At 31.4% G+C, this 5,047-nt stretch overlaps 1 non-coding gene across 1 annotated transcript; it reads left to right on the top strand.

The window, feature by feature from the left end:
• The first annotated feature begins 4,440 nt into the window (after positions 1–4,440).
• On the top strand, positions 4,441–4,545 carry LOC132356771 (U6 spliceosomal RNA). Its single transcript, XR_009500048.1, has one exon. It is a non-coding gene; the product is annotated as a U6 spliceosomal RNA (small nuclear RNA).
• Positions 4,546–5,047: the final 502 nt, after the last annotated feature.

Here is a 5,047-nt window from a genome sequence, read left to right as displayed (position 1 = left end):
GTGTTTACCCTTTGTATCATATCTAATGTTCTATAAATTGATATGCATACATTTTATCTTTAAACATATATATAATATATTAAAAGAGAGATTAACACTTTCATACTTTATATTTTTAACTAGATCTCTTTACCAAAAGCACTATGCTTCCTTAATGTAGGTGCAGTTTGTTTTGTTTTTTTTAATTTGAAGAAAATCTGCCTTTGATTTTACTACTCTTGGTCATAGACAGAGCTCAATGGGAATTGAAGTATTGATATTCTACAAGTAAAAGCCAAACTCTGCATCCAAAGAAACATTATTCTTTGTGTAAAGCTTAACTAATATCCCTGGTGTTTTTTACTCCTTAGTTCCTTCCATTTTTCATTCATAATCATAAAATAATTGTTGTAAATTCATAAAATTATGTGCTTTGGTGATGACAAACAAATCATGTTTGTTAATTACATGTAACAGCTACAGTTTTTTATTTTAGCCTTTGTAAGTGTTTTAGTTGTAACTAGAGAATTATCTTCATAAAAAAGTAAGATTAACAGTGCTTGGATTCATATTATTATTAATACATATTAATAATATGTATTAATATATAATTAATAATACATATCTGTAGGCACTTAGTAGAGAAAATAATAGCCATTAAAATGTAAAACTTTTTCAAATGGCTAAATATCCAGTGTATGTTTATGACATATTTGACAATCACATTAACCAGAGCACTTTGAAAAAATCTACTCCTATATATAGTATTAAGTAAAAAAAAATGAAGACTACCAAATAGTATGGATGGCAAGATTCTGATGTTAAAATACGGTAATAATTGTATCTGTTAAGTACAAATAATGAACAGAATTTTTACCAAAATGTTAACTATGATTGTCTCTGGATAATGAGCTTTTGATAAATTTTATCTTTTTAAATGACATCCCTGTTTTTCCTTGAAAATATATTATTGTCATAAAAAATGATCAAAGGAAAATATTCCTCTATTGAATTCTACAAGAATTACATGTTACAGCTACCTTAAAATGTTGTAGCAAGGACAGAATTTTTATTCTTGAAAACTAAGAATGTCACTTAAAATATTCATATATGTATTGTAGAAGGATAACTTTATCTAGGGTAAGGATTTTACCCTTTGAAAGGACAAATATATTACTTACAAGTTATTGTTATTTTACTTCCTATAACACGATTTTTGTGATGAACTGAAAAAAGGGGCTCCAACAAGTCCTCCTGGGGAAAGGAAATAATGTAGGTCCTGCTGCTGATATTAAAGATGAATTTCTCTTCTAAGGTCAGGATGAGTAATAAGCAGTTATGCCATTCAGGGTTGAGTTTAAAAATACTTGGTGTTTATGTGACCTTCCATGAGTAGTTTAGTATATTTATAAATATTTGCCATTTGTTTGCCTTTTGTCATTGACTAAGGATTGACCTGTGTCACTTGTCACTGACACCTAACACCAAAATGAATTGAAATTCTGCCTTTAGAAATAGGTTTCCTTGATAACTGTGACATTTATAAATGGGCCTTTAAAGACTGCACTTTTTCTTTACACTTTGTTTCAATTTCCTGTCACTCTCAAGTGGAGATTTTTATAATACTAAATATATCACATCTCTCCAAGATCATTTCTCTGGCTCTAAGCGTCTGGTATGCACTTCATCTCTGCAGGAATCTCTATTTACTTTCTCCCCCTTCAACTTACAACAAAGTGTATATAAAAGCACTCTCAGGACAGGATATGACATTCCTTTTTAAAAAACAACTGGAGTTATAATGAACCATTGGTTTTAACATTCAAGTTAATTAGAAGGCTTATCATGATGTAGTTTTTGAAGATAAGCCATTTTCAGAAAATGTCAGCCTCAGCCTCTTTTCTTTGTTTTGTGATAGAAGTTTAGATAGAGGCAACTATTTAATTGGTCTTGTCAGTATTTAAGCTACAGCTTACCTACAGTTCTTTTTTCTCTCCATCCTGTCTAGAATGGCTTTTATCCATCTTATTTTCTCTTTTCCTTTTGTGAAGGAATTTATGGCAACTTTAAGCTTTTCTCTGCTATGTGAATTATGTAGCTTACTGCCATCATTTTTGCACTTTCTGCTTTTTTTTTTAAACATCTTTGTAATTTTTTATAGTCTAGTATTTTTCATGAATACAGACAACTGAGGTACTCTTCACACAGTTATACAACCTTAAGAATTTTTTTCTCATGTCACAAATAAGCTTATGATCACAGTCTCCATAACAAGTCAGATTGAGGAATTAAAATATTAAAGAAAGGAAAATCCCAATTTGGGAAATTGGTCACTATTTCATTTTCAAAAACTTGACGTAAAATAAATTTGCATTTTGTCTCATGTATGTTTCAACATACTGACACTATTACTGAACAAAAATGCCAGTTTCCAAAATAACTAAACCAGTTTAACAGCATACTTCATTCAGGGTTTTAATTATACATTTTAGTCCATTCTTCAGTTTATTAGGTTCCTTTTAATATGTATAGTACAACACTATTGCCACAAGAAGATAACGTCTGGAACTCAAATGTCCATTGGGCACAACTATCGGCATTTTTCCTCTGCTGAGGTCGTGAACCCAATTAATCCTCATTGCAGAAAGGATAAAGGAAATACCAGTGATCATACACACTAAATGTTATCCAGATCTAATCTGACAGTCATTGCTGATTGAACTTGGGATATACCCTGAAGCCTAAGAAAGGAGTCTTAGGAAGCCTACAGATTTCTCTGTATTTTACTAATAGCTACTCCAAATGCTCTTGAGAATCAGCAAAAATGGAACTGTAAACACACCCGTGAGATTAATTTTTACTGCATAGACTATTACTGAGGGTGAATATCTGAAAGTATTTCATGATTTTATAGGAGAAAACACAAAATCTTTACTAAAAAAAGAAAACTTGCCTGTGTTTCTCTGACATCCTTTATATGAAATTGATAACCCATGGAATAAAATGTTAGTAAGTTCATCCTAGTAGATGGTTAATATTTTTCCTCTCCATATTTTCAGTAAAGAGGGATCCTAGTGATATGTCTAATTCCAGCCTTTCACATGGTTCTTGGATCATGTTAAACTGTCAATAAATGTTTGCTGAGCTTTATATAATTATATATTTATATATACATAATAGTTTATATATACATAATATGTATATATTTATATATACATAATAGTTGCAATTATAATTTATATATAACTATATACCTACTATTTTTGTATATTTCTTCATATTATTATGAATTTTTCATAACCATAATCTCTAGTATGACTCTCAAATCTATGTCTTTTTTTTGTGGTTTTCTTAATCTACAGTCTGTATGTTGGAATATATACTAAAACATATTACACCTAGGATTAAATTATATACTTCATACTTAACCTGTCAAAACTAAACTAAAGTGCTTTCTCACTAGAATTAGCTCATCCTACTCTATTTCAGTCTTACTTGTACAGAATCTGCCACTCATCCAAAGTGACAATGAAAAAGTCATTTTAGATGCTTCTTTTTTCTTCCCTATTCATATCTAATTATTTACCAGATCTTCTCTGTTCTAATTCCCAAATATTCCTCAAATCTCTCTGCCCCTGCATCACTTACTGAAGGTTAATCATCCCTTTCCTGGATTACTGTACCATCCTCCTAGAACCTTTTCCCATTTACAGCCTAGGCATCCTCAGCTGGTCCTCTTCACAGAAGCTCTGAATTGCTTTCTAAAATATTATATTAGCCATTACTTCACCACTCCTTAGAAGACAAAAGTAGCTTCTTTTCTTCTAGAGGATAAAATTAGAACTTTATAACACAGCCTACAGGCCCATCATAACCTGGCTCCTGTCCCTTTCTCTAGTTAATCTATAAGCATCTCAAGGTTTTCATACATCCTCAACAAGCTCCTTACATACTGCCTTTTCTCTGGTGGGCGGTCCCGGATGATGTTAACATATTGTGCAAAGGTCTTGACACTTGTACCATCTCCACTGGGCCTTCTTGTCCCCAAATTTCTATTCCAATCTCCAAATATCTTGCCTTAGTATTCCTCATCAGTCTTTGATTTTAAGCTGTATTGTGTGTAGAGTGAGATTTCAGAAAATCTATCAGAGAATCAGCGCCTGGGAGGCTAAAAGCTGAACAGACATTTCAAAATTTTCTTTGTTGGAGAAATATTAAGACTCTGGTCCAGACAGAATGGAAAGACCTTTGAGAATATTTCAGGTATTCATTTGAAAGACTACATCATAGGAGTGAGTACTATGCCTTAAGAATAAGATCAAAATTGGATATAGACATACCCTAACAAAACCCATATCCAAAGTTTAAGAGGATCAAGGAAATCCACTAATAATTTGACTGCCTGCCAAAACAGAATATGGCATTATTTAGAGAAAGTTAAATGTCAGACAATCTATTGAGGTGCTCACTTTGGCAGCACATATATTAAAATTGGAACGATACAGAGAAGATTAGAGAATCTACTGAGTATCGTTCATAATATATAGTGTAAATTAAAAAATTACTAGACAAGGAAAGAAATAGGAAAAATCAATCAGTAATCTAAAGGTAAGACAGTAAATAACAAGAGATTTAAGAGATGATTCAAATATTAAAATGAACAGGCAAAGATTTTCAAACAACTGTAACTAATATGTAAGTAATTTAGAAGATAGGCAATATGGATAAAAAGAAGTATTAACAACAGAATATTAGAATCCATACCATCCAATCCAACAAACCTTTTAGAAGTGCAAAATCCTACTTGAAATGAGGAACACTTAATTTAACACCAAATGCACCCAGCCAAAGGTAGGATTCGAGAATTTGAATGCAGTTAAATTAAGAAAAAAATCTGAACTAAAGCACAGAGAGAAAAACATGAAAATAAGAGAAAAAAGCACTAATATACTGTAGAGAATCAAATTATCTAACATGATGTAAGTGAAGTTTTAGGAAGAGAGGAGAGCAGTAATGAGACAAAAACAATACTTGAGGGAAAGTCTCAAAATCTGGTGAAAGATTTTCC

Source organism: Balaenoptera ricei, chromosome 21 (assembly GCF_028023285.1).
Source record: "Balaenoptera ricei isolate mBalRic1 chromosome 21, mBalRic1.hap2, whole genome shotgun sequence".
NCBI lineage: Eukaryota > Metazoa > Chordata > Mammalia > Artiodactyla > Balaenopteridae > Balaenoptera > Balaenoptera ricei.
Note: the sequence above shows the minus strand (reverse complement) of the source record. Positions and strands in the feature narration are given on the sequence as shown.